We start from the raw sequence: 25355 nt of genomic DNA on the forward strand, positions 1-25355 counted from the left end.
ATTGCCTCTTTGTTTTGTTGACTGTTTCCTTTCCTGTACAGAAACTTTTGATCTTGATGAAGTCCCAAAAGTTCATTTTTTATTTTGTTTCCTTTGTCTTTGGAGACATGTCTTGAAAGAAGTTGCTTTGGCCAGTGTTGAAGAAGTTACTGCCTATGTTCTCCTCTAGGATTTTGATGGATTCCTGCCTCACCTTGAGGTCTTTCATCCATTTTGAGTTTATCTTTGTGTATGGTATAAAAGAATGGTCAAGTTTCATTTTTTTATATATAGCTGTCCAATTTTCCCAGCACCATTTATTGAAGAGACTGTCTTTTTTCCACTGTATATTTTCTTATGCTTTGTCAAAAATTATTTTACCATAGAGTTGTGGGTGCATATCTGAGCTCTCTACTCTGTTCCACTGGTCTATGTGTCTGTTTTTGTGCCAGTACCATGCTGCGTTGGTGATCACAGCTTTGTAGTAAAGCTTGAAATCGGGCAACATGATGCCCCCAGTTCTGTTTTTCTTTTTCAACATTTCCTTAACAATTCAGGGTCTTTTCTGGTTCCATACAAATTTTAGGATTGTTTGTTTCAGCTCCTTGAAAAACACTGGTGGAATTTTATATCAGGATGGCATTGAAAGTATAGATTGCTCTAGGCAGTATAGACATTTCAACAACGTTTATTCTTCCGATCCATGAGCATGGAATGGTCTTCCATCTTTTTGTGTCTTCTTCAATTTCATTCATGAGTGTTCTGTAGTTCCCTAAGTACAGATCCTTTACCTCTTCGATTAGGTTTATTCCCAGGTATTTCATGGTTCTTGGTGCTATAATGAATGGAGTCAATTCTCTCATTTCTCCTTCTATATTTTTATTGTCAGTGTATAAGAAAGTAACTGATTCTGTATATTGATTTTGTGTCCTGTTACATTACTGAATTGCTGTATGAGTTATAGTAGTTTTGGGGGTGGAATCTTTTTGGTTTTCCATATAACATACCATGTCATCTGTGAAGAGAGTTTGATTTCTTCTTTGCCAATTTGAATACATTTTATTTCTTTTTGTTTTCTGATGGCTGTTGCTAAGACTTCTAGTATTATCTTGAACAACAGTGGCAAGTGTGGGCATACTTGTGTTCCTGATTTCAATGGGAAGGCTGTCAGCTTTTCTCCATTGAGAATGATATTTGCTGTTGGTTTTTCATAGATGGATTTTATGTAGTTGTGGAATGTTCTCTCTATCCTTATACTCTGAAGACTTTTAATCAAGAATGGTTGCTCTATTTTGTCAATGCTTTTTCTGCATCAATTGAGAGGACCATGTGGTTCTTCTCTCTTCTCTTATTGATTTGTTCTATCACATTGATTGATTTGTGAAAGCTGAACCATGCTTACATACCAGGGATAAATCCCACCTTATCATGGTGGATAATCTTTTTAACATACTGTTGGATCCTATTAGCTAGGGTCTTGCTGAGAATCTTATCATGCATATTCATCAGGGATATTGGTCTGAAATTCTCCTTTTTGATGGGGTCATTGCCTGGTTTGGGGATCAAGGTAATGCTGGCTTCATAGAAAGAGTCTGGAAGTTTTTCCTTCTGTTTCTATTTTTTTGTCCTTCAGTTTTGGGACAATATGTATTATTTCTTCTTTGAGTGTTTGGTAGAATTCCCCAGAGGATCTCTCAGGTCATGGACTCTAGTTTTCTGGGAGGTTTTTTGATCACTGCTTGAATCTCATTACTAGATATTGGTCTATTAAGGTTGTCAATTTCTTCCAGTTTCAGTCTTGGAAGTTTATTGGTTTCTAGGAATGCATCCATTTCCTCCAGTTTGCTTAACTTACTGGCATATAGCTGTGGATAATAATTTCTGATGATTGTTTCTGTTTCCTTGGTGTTTGTCATGATCTCTCCCCTTTCATTCGTAATTTTATTAATTTGGGTCCTCTCTCTTTCCTTTTGCATTAGTTTGGCCAGTGGTTTATCGATCTTATTAATTTGTTCAAAGAACGAGCTTCTAGCTTCAATGATGTGTTTTACTGTATCTCTAGTTTCTAAGTCATCAATATCTGCTCTAATCTTGATTATTTCCCTTCTTGTACACGGGGTTGGCTCAATTTGTTGTTGATTTCCCAGTTCCTTAAGGTGTAAAGAGAGCTGTTGTATTCAGGATTTTTCAATTTTTTTTGAGGGAGGCTTGGATGGCTATGTATTCCCCCTTTAGGACCGCCTTTGCCATACCCCATAGTTTTTGTCACTGATGTGTCTTCATTCTCATTGGTTTCTATGAATTGCTAAGTTTTTTTGATTTCCTGGTTGTTCTAAACATTCTTGAACAGGATGGTCTTTAGCTTCCAAGTGTTTGGATTCCTTCCAAATTTTTTCTTGTGGTTGAGTTCCAGTTTCAAAGCATTGTGGTCTGAGAATGTGCAGGGAATAATCTCAGTCTTTTGCTATCAGTTGAGCCCTGATTTGTGACCCAGTATGTGATCTATTCTAGAAAAAAAATCTATTTGTGCTTGAGAGTAATGAGTATTCTCTTGTTTTAAGGTGGAATGTTCTGTATTTATCTATGAGGTCCATCTGGTCCTATGTGTCATTCAATGCTCTTGTTTCTTTGCTGATTTTCTGTTTAGATGGTCTGTCTATGTTTGAGAGTGTCATGTTAAGATTTCCTACAATTAATGTATTCATATCAATATGACTCTTTATTTTGTTAAATAGTTGGCTTATATAAATTGGTTGCTCCCATGTTGGCAGTATAAATATTTATAATTGTTAGAACTTCTTGTTAGATAGATACTTTCAGCATGATGCACCATCCTTCTGTATCTCTTCCACAGTCTTTAGCTTAAAATCTAATTCATATTTTATTAGAATCACTACCCCAGCTTTCTTTTGAGTTCTGTTAGCATGAAAGATGCTTCTCCATTCCTTCACTTTCAGTCTGGATGTATCTTTAGGTTCAATGTGTGTTCTTGAAGACAGCATACAGACTGGTCCTGTCATTTTATCCAGTCTGCAACCCTGTGCCATTTTATGGGGCAATTTAGGATATTCACATTGAGAGTGATTATTAAAGGGTAAGTTTTTATTGATATCATGTTGCCTGAGAAGACCTTGTTTCTGTAGATTGTGAATTTCTGTTCTGTGTTACTCTCAGGTTCTTTCTTCTTTTATAGAACCCCCCCTTAATATTTCTTGTAGTGCTGGCTGGGTGGTCACATACTTTTTTAAATGTTGTCAGTCTTGGAACCTCTTTATTTCTCCATCCATTCTGAATGTCATCCTTGCTGAATAAAGTATTTTTGGGTGCATTTTATTCTCATTTAGTGCCCTGATTATGTCTTGCCTGACTTTTATGGCTTGCCAGGTTTCTGTGGACAGGTCTGACGTTATTCTGATGATCCTTCCTCTGTATTTAAGGAATTTCTTCCCCCTACCTGCCCTTAAGCCCTCCTCTCTGAATTTACGATTGTGGATTTCACAATTAACTGTCTGGATGTCTTTGTAGACTCGTTGATCTTGGGTGTGGGGTCCTCTCTGTCTCTAGGACATGAACACTTGTCCCATTCTCCAGATTAGGGAAATTTTCAACAAGAATTTAACTATATATCTTCTAGTCTTTTCTCTTTCTCCACCCCTTCAGGGATCCCAATAATTCTAATGTTGGAATGTTTCATGATATCATTTATTACCCTAATTCTGTTTTCATGGCTTCTAAGCTGTTTGTTCCAGGCCTCCTCCTGATCCTTTTTCTCTATCAGTTTTTCCTCTAGATCACTAATTCTATCTTCTGCCTCAGTTACCCTAACTGTTAGAGTATTTATATTAGATTGGATCTCATTGAAAGCATTTTTTTTCACTTCTGCTAGGTTGGCTTTCACTTCAACCCTTAGAGATTCTATGTTGTCACTAATGGTTTCTCCAACCTAGACATTGCCTGGATAATTATTATCCTGAATTCTCTTTCTGACATACTCTTTATGTCTATATCCAATAGTTCTGTGGGAGAGAGCACAGTCTCTGAATTTTTCCTCTGTTGGGTGTTCCTCCTGCTAGTCATTTTGGTGAACAATGTTTGAGGGGATGTATAGCTGAATATATCAACCATGATCCAGTCAAGGTGCACCTTGGAAAGTTTCAGAGCAATCAAAAGTCACCACCAAAAAGAAAGGAAAAAAGGAAAAAAAGAAATAGAAAAGGAGAAAAAAAAAAAACCCAGAAAAAAAAAAACCCACCCCAAATGATCCCCAAAGGTAAGATTTATAAGGTACAAAAACAAAAATGAACAAACAAAAAGACTGACAAAATTAAAAGGCAAGAAGTAAAAAAAAGGAAAGAAAAAAAAAGGAAAAACCCAGCCAAAATTAATTCCAAGGATAAGATTTATACAGTACAAAAACAAATACACAGGAGCACTGATAGAATAAGATGGAAGGTGGTTATAAACACTTGATGTGGGTGAGGAAGGTTATTTCATTTCTTCCTGGGAGTATCTTTGTTATTTCTGTTAAAAGACTCAACTTTCCAGAGATGTAGGGAAATTAAAACTTGTTCATATATAGGGGTAATATTGAATAGGGAAAAGGGATTACTTTGAAGCTTATATCTATATGTATATTAAAAAATTAAACACAGTTATATGTATGAAAAAAGTTCAAGTTTGAAAGTTATTATGGAATATGTATTAAACATCTAGTTGTAATAGTAAGTGGGTTAAAAAATAAAAGAACAAGAACATGAGAACAAATTTAAAAAATAAAGAAAAGTTGTCTCTATGAAATATACAGGTATTGGGGCAATATCAGGGGTTTAATATATATATATATTTTTCCTAATGTTGTGGTTTTCCAGTTTTATGGGGACCCTGTGGTTATTGTCCTCTTGTTCTTTTGGCTTGTCTTCTGGGGTTGGGACCTACTGGCTTGTTTTTCAGTCAGTCTTGCTTGGACTGAGGTGCCCAGACCCCTATCAATGGGCTAGGGTCTGTGACAACTGATTTTTCAGGCTTTTTGTTCTCTGGAGGTTTTTTCCTTTGGTGTCTTTTTTGGCTTTTCAGAGGGTTAGTGCAAAGTAAACTGTCAGCACCCAGTCCTCCACTTTAGAGAGAAACCTCAGTCAACCCCCCTCTGGATGGTCCAGAACACACAGACTCCCTTTCTGCAAACTCTGCTGAACACTACAACCTCCCACAGGCAGTGTGCACTTCCAGCCACAGTCTCAGTGGTCATCTGAGGCCTCTGCTTGCCTCTGCACCCCCATGTCACTAAAATTGTGAGCAATATTGGTCTCGATGAACGCAAACCCAGTGGCTGCCATTGCGAGGACTGCTGTCTCGAGATCACACCCATGCCAGATGCCTTCAGACTCCATGGCTTTTGTGCAGGTTGTGGAATGCTGGAGGTCCAGGGACCTCTGGCAGGAGTCTGCCCCAGGCTCTGTCAGGCACAGGCAGGGGGGCACGGAGCCCCAGTGGTGGTGCAAACAGCAGAAAGCCATAAGCTCAGGGACCACCAACTGCCTCCCCCACTGAGCTCTCTCTGACATGGGCAGGCACCAGCTGTGACTGCCTTTGGACTGTGGGCTTAGTTCCATGTTTTAGGCTGCCCAATTCCAGCAATTGCCCCTTAAGACTCTTTGTTCTTTTTGTGTGCTTTTAACCAGACTTCAACTTAATGCTGGTCCCCAACTACAGAACACTTTTTTATTGGGGTATTACTTTGTAATGGGTCACTTTTGGTGCCCCCTCCCCCTTCTGTTTATCCTCTGATATCAGTCTGAGCATTCCTACTCTGTTTTACTTCTCCACAGATGATCTCTTGCTCAGGTAGATATCCAGAAGTGTATAATCTTACATCTCAGACTGATTTCATTTGTGTTCAGAGTATTGTGGTAGATTTTTAGCTCAATTCAGGGTACTGTTTGAAACATGGTCTCTTAGTTCTCTGCCATTTTGCCCCCCTCCTCCTCCTTCTTCTTCTTTTTTTTTTTTCTTTTAAGATTTTACTTATTTATTTGACAGACAAAGAGTGAGCACTAGAAGGGGGAGAGCAGACAAAGTGAGAGGGAGAAGCAGGCTTCTCATCGAGTGGGGAGCCTGATGCAGGGCTCTTTCCCAAGACCCTGAGATCATGACCTGAGCCAAAGGTAGATGTCCAGTGACTGAGCCACCCAGGCGTCCCTCCAATGCCTTTTTAAAGCCCAGCTGTATCTTTATAATTGTTGTTTTAAATTCTAGTTTAGACATTTTACTTCTATCTGTATTGATTAAATCCCTGGGAATGAGTACTACCTCTGGTTCTTTCTTTTAGTGTGAACTTCTCCATTTTGTCATCTTGTCCAGAAAAATAAAAGAAGGAAGAGAAAAAACAACAGTGACAGCAGAAAGGAAATAATAAAATAAATAAAATAAAATAAAATTAGATTCTGGGTGTGTTCTTGTCTGCTTGTTAAAAGAAACTAGATCCCAAAATAAGAATATCTTTATTGCTATATAAATAGCTTAACTATATATATAGTTAAATATATAAAAATATTATATATTTATATATAATATTTATCATATAATTTAAATATTATATATATACTTCCATATATATGATAAAATAAAATAAAACAATAAATATATTATAATTTATATAAATTAAAATTAAAAATGAATTAAAAAATAATTGAAATTTATTGAATAATAAAATAATTTTATTTTAAAAATAAAATAATTATTTATTTTATTTAATAAATAAAAATAATTTTATAAAATAATAATAATAATTAATATTAAATAATATTGATGAATAATATTCATTAAATAATAATGAATAATAAATGAGTGACCCTGGTGTTGGTTATTAAGGAGACCACATATTGCATGGAGCACTTGGTTTTATATGTAAACAATGAATCTTGGAACATTACATCAAAACTTATTATGTACTGTTTGGTGACTAACATAACATAATAAAAAATAAAAATAAATAAAATAAGAGTTTATGGAAAAATAATTGAAAAAAAAACAACAAATAATGTTAAATGTCTAAAGAGTAAAAATACAAGGAATATTATATACTGTTTCCCCCAAAAAACTGAAGCTTTGCAGCCCTCTGTGATCAGTAAACATGGTGGAAGTGAGTTGTTTCTGCTTGTCTTCTCACGGGGGTGGGGGGCTGTTGCACTGATTCTCAGGTGGACTTGCCCTAGTGCAGCTGCACCTCCCATGCCAGAGGCAGGACTTAGTGTCAGCAGCTCTAGATTCTACGTTGTGGTGCTATTTTCCTCCCTGAAGGTTTTTAGCACCAATGGCAGGATGAATATGGATGTGCTCCAGTCTCTAGCCCAGGAACTGAAAATTCACCCCCACCCCACTCTTCAGGGAGCCCTCACAACAGAGGAATCAATCACTCTTGTCTCCTCTGTTTCTGTCAGAATTCTGTGTTCCCCTGGCCTGTGACTGATAATTTTTATATCAGGCACACAACTGAGTTTCAGAACTGCAAATTTTACAGATTCCTGTGGACCCATGCTCTTTCTCCTGGGGAAAAAGTGATGGTTCTTGCCACACTTCTGCTTTTTGATGGACTCCTGCCAAAAAAGCAGTGACATGACCATGCAACAGTTCACAGTTTATGTCAGCATAGAGCAGAAAGCCTGCACCTAGAATCTCTGTTTTCAGCCAGCTTCCCCACTCCTATGCTAGGATCTCTGCTGCATTCAGGCACCACCCATTCTTCCTGTGACCCCTGGGATCCTGAGACCACACTGTCACACCTGGGATTATGCCCACTTTACCACCTGAGTACTTTTAAGCCAGTGACATCCCCCACTGTAGCAGAGTTCTTATAGTTCTGATTTTTAAATTACTTTACTTCTAACATTTTGCAATAGCCTCCTTAAGCAGGCTTCCTCCCGTCCACCAGATCCTTAGTTATATCACAATGTATTCATGTCTCCACACCTCCTAACTTCCAAATGGTGGTTGCTTTTCTACTTGTACACATGCATCATTTCTTTTCTCAGATCTCTGATTTTGCAGGTGTTCAGAATGATTGAAAACTATCTAGGTGTATTCAAGGGACCAGACAAACTTAGGATTCCCCTACTCTGTCATCTTACCTTCTCTAGGATGAAGCATTTTTAAGGTATTTGCAGCCCTAATGGCTCATTGAGGCTATGATTCCTTTCAAAAACAGATGAGGGAATTTTGCCTCACTCTATCTGTTTCTTTTTCTGTAAAATGAAAAATAACAATGACTCTATGACTCTTCTTTACAAAGGATTGTTTAAATTTTCTCTTTTTAAAATTTTATTTATTTATTTGACACACAGAGAGAGAGACAGAGAGAGTGCAAGCAGGGGAGCAGGAGAGGGAGAAGCAGATGCCCCATTGAGCAGAGAGCCTGAGGCAGGGCTCAGTCCCAGGACCCTGGGATCATGACCTGAGCCAAAGGCAGACACTCAACTGACTGAGCCACCCAGGCAACCCTGTAAATTTTATTTTTATGATAAGGATTAAAGATGATAATGAAATCATGAAAATAAACCTCTCATTTTTTCCACATCAAAAAATGTATAGAAATTAGAGATTTATTTATGTATGTATAATGTATTTATATATTTATTCATAAATATTATTTGAGAGAAAGAGCACAGCATGGGGAGAGATAGAGGGAGCAGGAGACACAGACTTCCTGCTGACAAGAAGCCCTACGCAGGGCTCAACCCCAGAATTATGAGGTCATGACCTCTACTGAAGACAAACACTTAACCAACTGAGACATGCAGGTGCCCCAGAAATTAGTTTTAAAGATAGGAATTGATCAAAAGATTGTCATAGCTCAAGAGGAATTTAAGATTTCTGGTTTCTCCTTTCTATATTTTTTTAAGTGGTAATGTATTCTTAGAAAAGGTCCTGAGCTATTTGTCATGGTCCCATGTACTCTTCACCTAATGACTAAGGTGAAATAAAGAGGGAGATGGAAAAGAAAGAGAAAGTCAGGTTATATATTTTGGGTGTGACTAGGGCATATTAATGAACTTAAAAATTTTTTAAGCATACTTGTAAAAAGGTGGTATGGTTTAGTAGTTAATAATATGAGCTCTGGTATCAGCCAATCCTGGGTTGGATTCTCTGCACTGGGATAATGAAAAAGATTATTTAAATCTCTTTCTGGCACACAGTAGCATTCAGTGAAGTGTAACATTTTCTAAAGTCTGTTTCTCACCTTCACCATTTATGGCACACTAAATACCCACCAAAAATCAAGCCAAAGGTGTTTGTAGATATAAACTAAATGCCAACGAGCCATTGAAAAAGAGTTTCCAGGCAGAAACAGTAAGTCAAATATAACACAAAATTGGAATAATGAAAACTGGGTGAAATATACCGCAGTTGTCTCCAAATGGCAGGATTGAGAGAGAAAGAGAGAGAGAGGAAGTGCTCAGGCAGTAAAAATCAATAACCAGCACAAGGATCTCCTAATTTGCTTTTATATGGCTTTGATCTTCTAGGTCCTTATGCATGACCAGGTTTCCTGTTGTTATTAGAAGCACTGGAATACCTTCAGTTAAGTCTCTTAAGATATTCTTTTCCTTATTAACAACCTCAAATGGCAATTACAACAATATCTCACAAGAAAGCTAGTTCCCATCAGGTATCTAGCACCTGGTCGTTTGAGTCGAAAAAGTTTCAGATAAAGCTAAATTTTTGAGCTTTGCTCTTCACTAGAATTCCCTCAGCTCATCAAAGCCACATAAGACTAGTATTCAAGTAACAAGCTGTAAGTATAGCAGTCTCTTTGACTTTTCTAAAACTCAAAATATCATTGGTGTGTGGATCAGCACTCCTTGTAGTCAATTGGTTTTTGCTTTGGCCCTTTTTTTGCTCTGAATCGGTTCTGCTGACCAAGGTCTCTTGATACTGACCTGCAGGTTGTGCACTTTACGACTCCAGGGGACCCCATTCACATAGACATTAATATGAATATGGACTCCTCGGAGTTGTGCAATATGCCTGGCATTCCTGCTTATATTTATAGAGTCTACCTTTGGGATTGAGAATACTGTTGCAAATTTAAAATTGACCTTTAATTTCTTATTAGTATTTTTTAAATGATATCTGTATTTAGAGTTAGATCTTAACACCAATTATTAGTTTCAAATGATAAGGTAAAGCAAGACTGGTGGATAGCATTTTACTTTAATTTCCTCTTTAGACAGTAATTAGATACTTTTTAAAAATTTATATCAACTTGACAGTTGAAACGGAACACAGTAGGGAAGATGTTGACATACAGAGGTTTTTGCATATGCACTATCCTGGTGGAACATTTTCAGCATAATTGGGCTTGTTTTTAGTTTGTTCTCAGAAACTGTTTAATAAACCTATGATTTGAATTGGACTGGCCTAAAGAGAATACTTGTTTGAAGCATTTCTCTCTGTGGAAATGTCTTTTAAGAATCTCCCTTCCAGGGGTGCCTTGATGGCTCAGTGGCTTAAGCCTGTGCCTTTGGCTCAGGTCATGATCTCAGGGTCCTAGGATCAAGTCCCACATTGGGCTCTCTGCTCAGCAGGGAGTCTGCTTCTCCCTCTGTCTGCCTCTCTGCCTACTTGTGATCTCTCTCTCTCTCTCTGTCAAATAAATAAATAAATAAATAAATAAATAAATATCTCCCTTCCATAGATCCATCTAGCTGCATTACAGAAATCCTTAAAGAAGGGCATACATGTTAATTCTGACATAAAGGCATGAGAAGATGTGGAGTCCGACAGAGATTGGCACACTAAGCAAGAATAGGAAAAGAGGCTGAGACTCTGGACAAAATATGATTATTGTGACATAATTAATCCAATTAATTCCCTCAGCAAAATTTCACTGAACATATGATATGCAGGGGTACTATGGAAGAGGGAGATGAATGATTAGTACATGAAAGTTTCAATCTTGGGATACCTGGTTAAGTGTCTGCTCTCAGCTCAGATCATGATCCCAGGGTCCTGGGATGGAGTCTTCATCAGGATCCTTGCTCAGTGGGGACTCTGCTTCTCCCTCTGTCATCCCCCTCCCCTGCTTGTGTTCTCTCTCTCACTCTGACAAATAAATAAATAAATTTTTTTAAAAAATAAATTTTCAATCAGAGTCAGTGTCATATTGTTGTTAAGCACACCAACTCTAGAGTCAGGTCACTCAATTTCAAACCCATGTAGGGTTATACCTATGTATAACATTGGAAACTTTACTTAAACTATCCGTGTTTCAGTTTTCTTGACTATAAAGTGGAAATCACAAAAGTAATTATTCACGAGGTTGTTGTAAGGGATAGGTTACATAATCCATGTAAAGTACTAAGCTCAATGCCTGGTTAGTAGATTTCAATAAAGATAGCTACTTTTATTATTATTATTATTATTATTATTATTATAGCATTAACAATAATTAGGAAACAACATAGTGGAGAAATTAAGAGCATGAGTGCTGGAGCCAGAATGGTTTTGAATTCTCGATCTACCATTTACCACTATGTGATACTGGAAAAGTAAAATACCTCTTTGTATTTCAGTTTCCATTTTATCTAGTCATCACAAGAACTAGATGGATTGATGCACTGAAAGTGCTTTATAGAATGTTTTGCCCATGAAATGCCCTTGCTAATTGTTAGCTATTATTATTATAGGTTATATGAATGTGTCCTTCCATGGTGGATTCAATTTCCTCCAAAAAAATATGTCCATGACCCCCCCATACTTGCACAGTTGACCTTATTTGGAATTAGGGTCCTTGCAAATGTAATTAAGAATTTAAAAATAAGAACATCCTGTATTTGTAGTGGGCCATAAATCCAATGACTAGTGCTCTTATAAGAGAAAGGAGATTTGTGATTCAAAGACACAAGAGAGAATTACACATGAAGAAAGAGGTAAGGATTGCAATTATACTACCACAAGCCAAGAAAACCCAGGAACTAGCAGAAGATGGAAAAGGCAAGGAAAGATTATGTCTTGGAGCCCTTAGAGGAGCTACAGTACTACTGACGCCCTGATTTCTGACTTCTGGTCTCTGTAAGTGTGAGAAAAAAAATTCTGCTGCTTAAAGCCACTAAGTTTGTGGAAATTTGTTGTGACCACTCCAGGAAAATAATAGACCTCCTATTATTTCAATTTCCTACTCTTAGCACATGAAAAAGCATTCAACCTCATCAGCCATCAGGGAAATAGAAATCAAAACCACAATGAGATACTACCTTACACCAATTAGAATGAAAAAAAAAATAACAAAACAGGAAACAACAAATGTTGGCAAGGATATGGAGAAAGGGAAATAATCTTGCACTGCTGGTGGGAATGCAAGCTGGTACAGCCACTCTTGAAAACAGTATGGAGGTTCCTCAAGGTGTTAAAAATAGAGCTATCCTATGACCCAGCAGTTGCACTACTGGATATAAATCCCAAAGATACAGATGTAGTGAAAAGAAGGGGGATATGCACCCCAATGTTTGTAGCAGCAATTTCCACAATAGCCAAACTATGGAAGAAACTGAGATGCACTTCAACAGATAAATAGATAAAGAAGATTCATATACACAATGGAATATTACTCAGCCATTAGAAAGGATTAATACTTACCATTTGTATCAACATGGATGGGACTGGATGGGATTATCTAGGTGAAATATCTCAATAAGAGAAAGACCATTATTATATAGTTTCACTTATATATAGAACATAAAGAATAGCATGGAGGACCACAGTGGAAAGGAAGGAAAACCAAAGGGGGAGAAGTCAGAAAGGGAGACAATCCTGAGAGACTATATACTCCAGGAAACAACCTGAAGGTTACAGAAGGGAGGGTTGTGGGGAGATTGGGTAGCCAGGTGATGGGTATTAATAGGTAGCATGCATTATGATGAACACTGGGTATTCTATGTGACTAATGAATGATTGAACACTACATCAAAAACTAATGATACATTGGCTAACTGAGCATAATAAAAAATAAATTAAAAAAGCAACATTTCCTTCTATTTTGAGAAATCTACCTTTAAATAGTAGAAAAAACATAAACATTTTAATAGCGTTTTGCAGTTTTCAAGGCTACTTTTTAAATACATTTTATATACCTCCTGTTGTGGATATTTGGAAGATCATTTTGTTTTATGCAAATGTGTTTAAAGATTTTGATTCACCTATTCACAAATATTTAATGTATTTAAGAAACAGGTCCAAAGTCCTCAGAAAATGGCAAAGCAAGAGGACCCTAAACTCACTTCATTCCATGGGCACAACTAGATAAAACTCACATCAGTGCAAATAACCCAGAAAATAGCCCGAAGACTGGCAGAACAAATTTTACAACTCAATGTACAGAAGAGGTCACATAGAAGAGGGTAGGAAGGGCAGACACTGGAGAGATAATCCCTATGGTTCTGGCTGCCAGAAGGAGGCCGCCAGAGGTAGGGAATCACAGGCATGAAGATAGGTGAGAAACAAACTATCATATCGGGTAGGCTGCATGGGAAAAAGAATCCCCATAGCATTTTGCATTGAAAATCAGAAGGGCTGAATTTTATAAGTTCTTACAAACAACAGGACTTAAAGCCCAGAATTTTAAAAATCAGTGAGCTCAGCTCTGGGAAAGCTCGGGGCAATAGGAAGCTGAGTCCCTGCCCTTTGAGAGACAGCACAACAAACAGCCCACAGAGATATAGTTTAGAAGCAGCAGTTCAAAAAACACCTGGGACATGTGGGAGGGGGAATTAGTTACTAATCTCAGGGTTCTCTGAGGGGCTTTTCCAAGAACAAAGGAGCTGACAGGTGCCATTTCCATCATACTAAACTTGCTATACCATACCCTGTCCCCTCCAACTGAACCTGCCTCAGTCACCGTGCTGTGAGTTCCTTCCCCCAGAAGACAGGGTCAAATCTTGGCAAAATGTATCTCCCAACCTCATATGGAGGACACACACACACATTATCAAAACTGTACCCTTCCAACTCTCACATGATTCCTGATGCAGCCCAGCCAGTCTCAGACCCCATAGTGGCTATGCATCCCCTGTGGGAGTGGGCCTGTTCTCAAAGCTTATGGCACCACACTCCTACCCATTCAGGCTTTGCAGAGAAGACCAAGATGAAACAGTCTTGGTCACAGCTGTGTGTCCCCTGTAAAAGAGGACTGGTCCCACTTTATTAAAAGTGCATTTCCCAATCACTGCTTTCAAGAGCAAGAAACATAGATGACTTTCCTAAGACACAGAAAGAAACACAGAGAGTTAGTCAAAATGAAGAGACAGAGTAATATGTCTCAAATGAAAGGACAAGAATATACCACAACAAAGGACCTAGGAAAAACAAAAATATATAATATGCCTGATAAAGAATTTAAAGTAATCATCATAAACATACTCACTGGACTTGAGAAAACAGCAGAGGACATGAGTGAGACTCTTAACACAGAAATAATAAAGAAAAAAATCAGAGATGAAGAATAGAGTAATTGAAATTAGAAATACACTTGATGGCATAAATAGAAGGGTAGTGGAAGCAAAGAGACAAATTAATGTTCTGGAATGGAAAGTAATAAAGCTGAACAAGTAAGAAGAAAAATAATTATGCAAAATGAGACTAGACTTAGGGAATTCAGTGACTTCATTAAGCATAATCACATTTACATTATAGGAATGCCAGAAGAAGATAAAAAAGAAAAGGGGGAAGAAAATTTATTTGAAGAAATAATAGCAGAAAACTTCTCTAATCTGGGGAGAAAACAGATCCAGTAGGCACAGAGTGCCCCAAAAATGAACACACGGAGGTCCATACCCAGATATATAGTAATTAAAATGGCAAAAAGTTCTGATGAAAAATTTAAAAAACAGCAAGAGAAAAGAAGACAGTTCCATACAAAAGAAACACCATAATGTTTTCAGATTTTTTAGCACAAAATGTGCAGTCCAGAAGGCAGTGAAATGATACATTCAAAGTGCTGAAAAGGAAAAATCTGCAGCCAAAAATACTATATCCAGCAAGGTTATCATTCAGAATAGAAGAAGAGATAAATTTTGTCAGACAAATAAAAACTCAAAATGGTCATGACTACTAAACCAGCCCAAAAAGAAATGTTAAAGGAAACTTCGGGTGGAAAAGAAACACCATAAGAGTATGAAATGTAAAACAAAAAACAAACAAGCAAACAAAAAACAACCCAAAAAACCCACAACAAAGCAGTAAAAATAAATATATCTGTACAAATCAGTCAAGGGACTCACAGAATAAAATGATGCAAAACATGACAGCATATCCCTAAAACATGGGAAGGAGAAGAGTAAAGAATGGGTTCAAACTTAAGAAACTATCAACTTCATATAGACTGCTATATGCAGAAGATGTTACATACAAACCTAATGGTAACCACAAATCAAAAACCAAAAATAGATATGCAAAGAATAAAGAGATAAAGAATAAAGAATAAAGAATAAAGAGAAAGGAATTCAGTGATACCACCAACAAAAGCCCAAAAAGAGAACAAGAGAAAAAGGGATCAGAGAAAAACAACAAAATAAGGAATAAAATAGAAATAAATACACATTTATTAATAATAAATATGAATGTAAATGGACAAAATACTCCTATCAAAATATGTAGGTTGATAAACCAGATAAAAACACAAAACCCATCTAATGTTTCCTATAGGAGACTCATTTCAGACATAAAAACCTGCAGATTGAAAGCTAGAGGATAGATAACCATGTGTCATGTGAAAGGATGTTAAAAGAAAACTGGGTTAGTAAAACTTAAATCAGAAAAAATAGAATTTAAAACAAAGAATGTAACAAGAAACAAAGAAGGATGTTATATAATATAATAATAAGGGGGGCAAGCCAATAAGAAGATATAACAATTGTAAATATTTATTTATCCATTATGGGAACACTCACACAAAACAGTTAACAAACATGAAGTACCTAATTGATAACAATGCAAAAAGAGTAGGGTATTCTAACACTCTATTTACATCAATGGACAGATCATCCAAAGAGAAAATCATCAAGGAAACAATGGCTTTGAATGATACCCTAAACCAGATGGATTTAAGAGATATATTCAGAACATTCCTTCCTAAAACAACAGAATACACATTCTTCTCAAATTCTTATGGAACATTCTCCAGAATACATCACACATTAGGCCACAAAACAATTCTAAACAAATTCAAAAAGATCAAAGTTATACCATGCATCTTTTTTTTTCTTTTTTAAGATTTTATTTATTTATCTGACAGGCAGAGATCACAAGTAGGCAGAGAGGCAGGCGGGGGTGGGGGGCGTGAGGGTGGTTGGAAACAGGCTCTCCCCTGAGCAAAGTGTCCCATGCAGGGCTTGATCCCAGGACCCTGGGATCATGACCTGAGCCAAAGGCAGAGGCTTTAACCCACTGAGCCACCCAGATGCCCCCCATGCATCTTTTCTACCCACAATATTATGAAACTAGAAATCAACCACAAGCAAAAATATAGAAAGAGCACAAATACATGGAGATTAAATAACATGTTACCAAACAATGAATCAATAATCCAAGAAATCAAAGGAGAAATTTTAAAAAATTACATGGAAAGAAATTAAAATGAAAATACAACAGTTCAGGGGCGCCTAGGTGGCTCAGTGTGTTAAGCCGCTGCCTTCGGCTCGGGTCATGATCTCAGGGTCCTGGGATCAAGTCCCGCATCGGGCTTTCTGCTCGGCAGGGAGCCTGCTTCCTCCTCTCTCTCTCTGCCTGCCTCTCTGCCTACTTGTGATCCCTCTCTCTGTCAAATAAATAAATAAAATCTTAAAAAAAATTATTAAAAAAAATACAACAGTTCAAACCTTTGGGATGTAGCAAAAGCAGTTCTTTTTTTTTTTTTCCTTTTTTTCCCCCAATTTATTTATTTTCAGAAAACCAGTATTCATTATTTTTTTCACCACACCCAGTGCTCCATGCAAGCTCTGCCCTCTATAATACCCACCACCTGGTTCCCCAACCTCCCACCCCCCCCCCCCGCCACTTCAAACCCCTCAGACTGTTTTTCAGAGTCCATAGTCTCTCATGGTCACCTCCCCTTCCAATTTCCCCAAATTCCCTACTCCTCTCTAACGCCCCTTGTCCTCCATGCTATTGGTTATGCTCCACAAATGAGTGAAACCATATGATAATTGACTCTCTCTGCTTGACTGATTTCACTCAGCATAATCTCTTCCAGTCCCGTCCATGTTGCTACAAAAGTTGGATATTCGTCCTTTCTGATGGAGGCATAATACTCCATAGTGTATATGGACCACATCTTCCTTATCCATTCATCCGTTGAAGGGCATCTTGGTTCTTTCCATAGTTTGGCGACTGTGGCCATTGCTGCTATAAACATTGGGGTACAGATGGCCCTTCTTTTCACGACATCTGTATCTTTGGGGTAAATACCCAGGAGTGCAATTGCAGGGTCATAGGGAAGCTCTATTTTTAATTTCTTGAGGAATCTCCACACTGTTCTCCAAAGAGGCTGCACCAACTTGCATTCCCACCAACAGTGGAAGAGGGTTCCCCTTTCTCCACATCCTCTCCAACACATGTTGTTTCCTGTTTTGTTAATTTTGGCCATTCTAACTGGTGTAAGGTGATATCTCAATGTGGTTTTAATTTGAATCTCCCTGAGGGCTAATGATGATGAGCATTTTTTCATGTGTCTGATAGCCATTTGTATGTCTTGATTGGAGAAGTGTCTGTTCATATCTTCTGCCCATTTTTTGATGTGTTTGTCTGTTTCGTGTGGGTTGAGTTTGAGGAGTTCATTATAGATCCTGCATATCAACCTTTTGTCTGTACTGTCATTTGCAAATATCTTCTCCCATTCCGTGGTTTGCCTCTTTGTTTTTTTGACTGTTTCCTTTGCTGTGCAGAAGCTTTTGATTTTGAGGAAGTCCCAGAAGTTTATTTTCCCTTTTGTTTCCTTTGCCTTTGGAGACGTATCTTGAAAGAAGTTGCTGTGGCTGATATCAAAGAGATTACTGCCTATGTTCTCCTCTAAGATTCTGATAGATTCCTGTCTCAGGTTGAAGTCTTTTATCCATTTTGAGTTGATCTTTGTGTACGGTGTAAGAGAATGGTCGAGTTTCATTCTTCTACATATAGCTGTCCAGTTTTCCCAGCACCATTTATTGAAGAGACTGTCTTTTTTCCATTGTATATTTTTTCCTGTTTTGTCGAGGATTAATTGACCATACAGTTGAGGGTCCATTTCAGGGATCTCTACTCTGTTCCACTGGTCTATGTGTCTGTTTTTATGCCAGTACCATGCTGTCTTGGTGATCACAGCTTTGTAATAAAGCTTGAAATCAGGTAAGGTGATGCCGCCAGCTTTATTTTTGTTTTTCAACATTTCCTTAGCGATTCGGGGTCTCTTCTGATTCCATACAAATTTTAGGATTATTTGCTCCAGCTCTTTGAAGAATGCCGGTGGAATTTTGATCGGAATGGCATTAAAAGTATAGATTGCTCTAGGCAGTATAGACATTTTAACAATGTTTATTCTTCCGATCCAAGAGCATGGAATGGTCTTCCATCTTTTTGTGTCTTCTTCAATTTCTTTCATGAGTGTTCTATAGTTCCTCAAGTATAGATCCTTTACCTCTTTAGTTAGATTTATTCCCAGGTATCTTATGGTTCTTGGTGCTATAGTAAATGGAATCGATTCTCTAATTTCCCTTTCTGTATTTTCCTTGTTAGTGTATAAGAAAGCCACTGATTTCTGCACATTGACTTTGTATCCTGCCACGCTGCTGAATTGCTGTATGAGTTCTAGTAGTTTGGGGGTGGAGTCTTTTGGGTTTTCCATATAAAGAATCATGTCATCTGCGAAGAGAGAGAGTTTGACTTCTTCATTACCAATTTGGATACCTTTTATTTCTCTCTGTTGTCTGATTGCTGTTGCTAGGACTTCTAATACTATGTTGAACAAGAGTGGTGAAAGTGGGCATCCTTGTCTTGTTCCTGATCTCAACGGGAAGGCTGCAAGCTTTTTCCCATTGAGGATGATATTTGCTGTGGGTCTTTCATAGATAGATTTGATGAGGTTCAGGAATGTTCCCTCTATCCCTGTACGTTGAAGCGTTTTAATCAGGAACGGATGCTGGATTTTGTCAAATGCTTTTTCTGCATCAATTGAGAGGACCATGTGGTTCTTCTCTCTTCTCATATTAATTTGTTGTATCACATTGATTGATTTACGAATGTTGAACCATCCTTGTAGCCCAGGGATGAATCCCACCTGATCATGGTGGATAATCTTTTTAATGTGTTGTTGGATCCTGTTGGCTAGGATCTTGTTGAGAATCTTAGCATCCATATTCATTAGTGATATTGGTCTGAAATTCTCCTTTTTGGTATGGTCCTTGCCTGGTTTGGGGATCAGGGTAATGCTGGCTTCATAGAAAGAGTGTGGAAGTATTCCTTCTGCTTCAATTTTTTGAAACAGCTTCAGGAGAATAGGTGTTATTTCTTCTTGGAAGGTTTGGTAGAATTCCCCAGGGAATCCGTCAGGTCCTGGGCTCTTGTTTTTTGGGAGATTTTTGATCACTGCTTCAATCTCGTTATTAGATATCGGTCTATTCAGGTTGTCGATTTCTTCCTGGTTCAATTTTGGTAGTTTATATTTTTCCAGGAATGCATCCATTTCATCTAGGTTGCTAAGCTTATTGGCATATAACTGTTGGTAATAACTTCTGATGATTGTTTCTACTTCCTTGGTGTTAGTTGTGATCTCTCCCTTTTCATTCATAATTTTATGAATTTGGGATTTCTCTCTTTTCTTTCGGATTAGAGTAGCCAGTGGCTTATCGATCTTATTGATTCTTTCAAAAAACCAGCTTCTAGTTTCATTGATACATTCTACTGTATCTCTGGTTTCTCCCTCATTGATCTCAGCTCTAATCTTGATGATTTCCCTTCTTATGTGTGGAGTTGGTTTGATATGTTGTTGATCCTCCAGTTCTTTAAGGTGTAGAGACAGCTGGTGTGTTCTGGATTTTTCAATTTTTTTGAGCAAGGCTTGGATGGCTATATATTTTCCCCTTAGGACCGCCTTTGCTGTATCCCATAGGTTTTGGACCAAAGTGTCTTCATTCTCATTGGTTTCCATGAATTGTTTCAGTTTTCTTTGATCTCCTGGTTGATCCAAGCATTCTTAAGCAAGGTGGTCTTTAGCTTCCAGGTGTTTGAGTTCCTTCGGAACTTTTCCTTGTAATTGAGCTCCAGTTTCAAAGCATTGTGATCTGAGAATATGCAGGGAATAATCTCAGTCTTTTGGTATTGGCTGAGTCCTGATTTGTGACCCAGTATGTGGTCTATTCAGGAGAAGGTTCCGTGTGCACTTGAGACAAATGAGTATTCTGCTGTTTTAGGGTGGAATGTTCTGTATATATCTATGAGGTCCATCTGGTCCAATATGTCATTCAATGCTCTTGTTTCTTTATTGATTTTCTGCTTCGATGATCTGTCTAATTCTGAAAGAGGCGTATTAAGATCTCCTACGATTAGTGTATTCATATCAATATGACTCTTTATCTTGATTAACAGTTTTCTTAAGTAATTGGCTGCTCCCATATTGGGAGCATAGATATTTACAATTGTTAGATCATCTTGGTGGATAGTCCCTTTAAGGATTATGTAGTGTCCTTCTGTATCTCTGACTACAGTCTTTACTTTGAAGTCTAATTTATCTGATATGAGAATCGCTACCCCAGCCTTCTTTTGAGTCCCATTGGCATGAAAGATGCTGCTCCATCCCTTCACTTTCAGTCTGCGTGTATCTTTAGGTTCAAAATGGGTCTCTTGTAGACAGCATATGGATGGGTCCTGTCGTTTACCCAATCTGCAACCCTGTGCCGTTTTATGGGTGCATTTAGGCCATTCACATTGAGAGTGATTATTGATAGATACGTTTTTATTGACATCGAGTTACCTTTGAAGTCTTTCTTTCTGTAGACTGTCTCTATATTTCTGTTCAATGCTCTTCTTGGGATTTTTCCTCTTTTATAGAACCCCCCTTAATATTTCCTGCAGTGTCGGCTTGGTGGTTGCATAGTCTTTTAAGCCTTGCCGGTCTTGAAAACTCTTTATCTCTCCATCCATTTTGAATGTCAGTCTTGCTGGATAAAGTATTCTTGGCTGCATGTTCTTCTCATTTAGTGCCCTGAATATATCTTGCCTGCCTCTTCTGGCTTTCCAGGTCTCTGTGGACAGGTCTGACGTTATTCTGATGTGCTTCCCTCTGTACGTAAGGAGCCTCTTTGCCCTGGCGGCTTTCAAGAGATTATACCTACTATTATAATTTCTCAATTTGTCTTTCAGGTGTCGTGATGTTTTTTTGGAGTGTATAATCTTGGGTGGAGACCGTTCAGCCTCTAGTACATGAACGCTGGTTTCATTCGCGAGATTCGGAAAATTTTCATGAAGGACTTGTTCCACGATATCTTCTAGACTTCTTTCTTTCTCCTCCCCTTCAGGAATTCCAATAATTCTGACGTTGGAACGCTTCATGGCATCATTTATTTCCCTAATTCTGCTTTCGTGGGAACTAAGCTGTTTGTTCCAGGCTTCCTCCTGATCCTTTCTCTCTATCTGTTTGTCTTCCAGATCACTAATTCTATCTTCTGTCTCAGTTACCCTAGCTTTGAGAAAGTTTAGATTGGATTGGAACTCATTGAGAGCATTGTGGACCTCCTCCCTGGTAGCTTTAAGCTCCGCCCTAACATTGTGAACATCCTGTCTGGTCGCTTTCAGTTCGGCCCTAATCAATTCTGTTTGGTCATCCATGGCTTTCTCCAACCTAGCTATTGCCTGGATAATTGTTAGCCTGAATTCTCTTTCCGACATATTGTCTATGTTGATAGCCGTTAGCTCTGTTGCAGAAGGTCCATCCTCTGTATTTTTCTTCTGTTGGGCTTTCCTCCTCCTAGTCATTTGGTGGGAGAAGAGTGAACAGATGAAGCTGGATGTATCAACTGTGGTGCAGTCAAGGTGCACCCTGGAACACTTCCTGATCTCCGTCTCAGAGAGAAGCCTCAGTCTGGGTGCAGAAGCTGAATAAATTCCCCCTTGGTTGCTGGCAGTGCAGGTTCCAAGTTAAAGACCCTGGGGGCACAGGATCTTTTGCTCCTCCCCAAAGCCAAGGCAGTGGCGGCTGTCTGGGAGCTCCTGACCGCCAGAGAGGTTCCAAGCAGCGATCGCACACTGAGATTTTGCCGCCGTCCGGGCTGGGAGTGCCCGGCTTGCGAGCACCTCTTTTCAGAGGCGGCTATGGTTCGGGCACGCGTCTGGGGCACTGAGAACGGGGCGCTGGTCCGTAGGCCGCAGGCTGGGCTTTTGCGCGCCTCTGTTTGGGGAAGAGTTTCGCGCGCGCGCGGCTTAGACTTTGAAACAATGACCCGGGTCAAGAAGCGCCCCAGGGCCTTAGAAACCCAGGAGAGCTGGAGGGACGTGCGCGTGCATCTCAAGCTTTGTGGTAGGGCTAGTGCGCGTTCTTCAGACTGGTGCAGCTCCCATCCCCTCATAGGAGCCGGAACCCCCGCGCTCTGGGGGCGCTGGCGGCTTAGGGACCAGGAGCCGGTTTCTCCGCCGCACTCTATCTGCCTCCGCGCCGGGGAGGCCGTCTGGGACCGGGGACTTAAGCCCCTGTCCCTAGCCGCCCCAATTCCCACAATTTGCCCCCGCAATCCTTTGCTCTTTTGGAGTGCTTTCAACCAGTCTCCAAGTTAATGCTTGTCCCCAGACACAGGGCACTCTCGCTCGTATCGGGGTATTACTTTTGCACCGGTCGCCTCTGGTGGCTCCCTCCCCCTTTTGTTTATCTTCCGATATCAGTCCACTGTTCCCATTCCGCTTTACCTGCTCTTTGGCATCTTCTGCCCCTGTAGAGATCCAGACGTGTATAATTCTGATCTCAGGCTGATTTCATGGGTGATCGTAGTTCTTTGGTAGGTAATCAGCTCACTTTGGGGTACCAGCTGAAAAGACGCCTCTTCCTAGTACCCCGCCATCTTGTCCCCCCCCCCCGCAAAAGCAGTTCTAACAGGAAAGTTCATAGCAATACAGGCTTACCTGAAGGAAAAAGGACAATTTAAAATAAAAATCCTAACTTTATAATTAAAGGAGCTAGAACAAGAAAGTAAAAGCCGAAACCACCAGAAGGAAAAATAATAATAAAGATTAGAGTAGAAATAAATGATATACAGAAACTAAAACAAACAAAACAGATCAATGAAACCAGGAGCTAGTTTTCTGAAAAGATCAGCACAATTGATATACCTCTTGCTAGTCTCATAAAGAGAGAGAGAGGACTTGAATAAGCAATATCAAAAGTGAAAAAGGAGAAATAACAACCAATGCTGTAGAAATACAAATTGTATGAGAATATTATGAAAAATCATATGCCAGAAAATTGGACAACCCAGAAGGAATGGATAAATTCCTAGAAATATGTAACCCACCAAAATTGAAACAGGAAGAATTACAAAATTTGAATAGGCTGGAAAACCAGACAAAGACACCATAAAAAAAATAAAAAAAAGAAACAAAGGTCAATGTCTCTGATAAACATAAATGCAAAAATTCTCAACAAAACACTAGCAAATTGAATCCAACAATATATTAAAATAATCGTGCACCACTACCAAGTAGGGTTTTTTCCCCAGGATGCAAGGGACTAGACATACTAGCCACAGATATTAGATAGCAAAATAATAAATTTAATAAATAAATAAATGCATCTGAATCAGTAAGGAAGAAATAATATTTTCATTATTTATGCATGGCATGGTACTGTATATAAAAAAATCCTAAAGATGCTCCCAAAAAACTACCAGAACTGATAAATCAATTCAGTAAAGTCATAAAATACAAAATCAATGTACAAAAGTCTGTTGAATTTCTATACACCAATAATGAAACATCTAAAAGAAAGATTAAAATAATTCAATTTACAATTTCACTAAAATAATTAAATATCCTGATATAAACTTAACCAAACAAGTGAAAGACCTGTACTCTGGACATGAGAAGTCACTGACGAATGAAATTCAGGGTGATCTAAAGAAATGGAAAGATATTTCATGCTCATGGGTCAGAAAAACAATTACTATTAAAATGTCTATACTACCCAAAGTATCCTACAGATTAAATGCAATTCCTTTTAATATGCTAGCAGCATTTTTCACAGTATTAGAACAAATAATCTTAAAATTTATATGGAAACACAAGAGATCCTCAAAAGCCAAAGAGATCCTGAAAAAGAAAGACAAAACTGGAAGTACCACAATTCCTGACTTCAGGTTATGTTATAAACTGTAATAATCAAAACAGACTGATAACTGACACAAATATAGACACATAGATCAATAAAACAGAATAGAAAACCCAGGAATAAACCCATGATTATATGACCAATTAATCTTTAACAAAGTAGGAAATAAAATGAAAGGGGAAGAAGAGAATCTGTTCATCAGGTGGTACAGGGAAAACTGGACAGCTACAATGCAGAAAAACAAAAATGGCTCACTTTCTTACACCACACACAAAAATAAACTCAATATGAATTAAAGACTTAAATGTGAGGCCTGAAAGAATAAAAATCCTAGAAGTAAGCACAGACAGTAATTTTTCTGACACCAGCTGTAGCAACATTTTTTTATACGTCTCCTGAGGCAAAATAAATAAAAGCAAACATTAACTATTGGGACTACATCAAAGTAAAAAGCTTCTGCACAGCAAAGAAAACAGTCAATAAAACTAAAAAGCAACCTATGGAAAGGGAGAAGATATTTGCAAATGGTATATCTGATAAAGGGTTAGTATGCAAAATATATAATTGACTGATACAACTCAACATCAAAAAAATCCAAATAACCCAATTAAAAATGGGGAATAGAGATGAACAGACATTTTTTCAAAGAAGATATCCAGATGACTAACAGACACATCAAAAGGTGTTCATCACTCATGATCAGGAAAATAAAAAATCAAAATTACAATGAGATATCTCATGCCTGTCAGAACGGCTAAAATCAGAAACACAAGAAACAGTGACTTCTGGTGACAACATGGAGAAAGTTGAACACTCGTCCACTCTTGGTGGGAATGCAAACTGGTATAGCCACTGTGGAAAACAGTTTGGAGGATTCTTACAAAGTTAAAAATGCAACTACCCTGTGATCCAGCATTTACACTACTGAATATTTACCCAAAAAAGTCGAAAACACAATTCAAATTGATACATGCACCCCATGTTTACTGCAGCATTATTTATAGTAACCAAATTATGGATGTGGCCCAAATGTCCACTGATGGATGGA

Source organism: Neovison vison, chromosome X, assembly GCF_020171115.1.
Source record: "Neovison vison isolate M4711 chromosome X, ASM_NN_V1, whole genome shotgun sequence".
Taxonomy (NCBI): Eukaryota; Metazoa; Chordata; class Mammalia; order Carnivora; family Mustelidae; genus Neogale; species Neogale vison.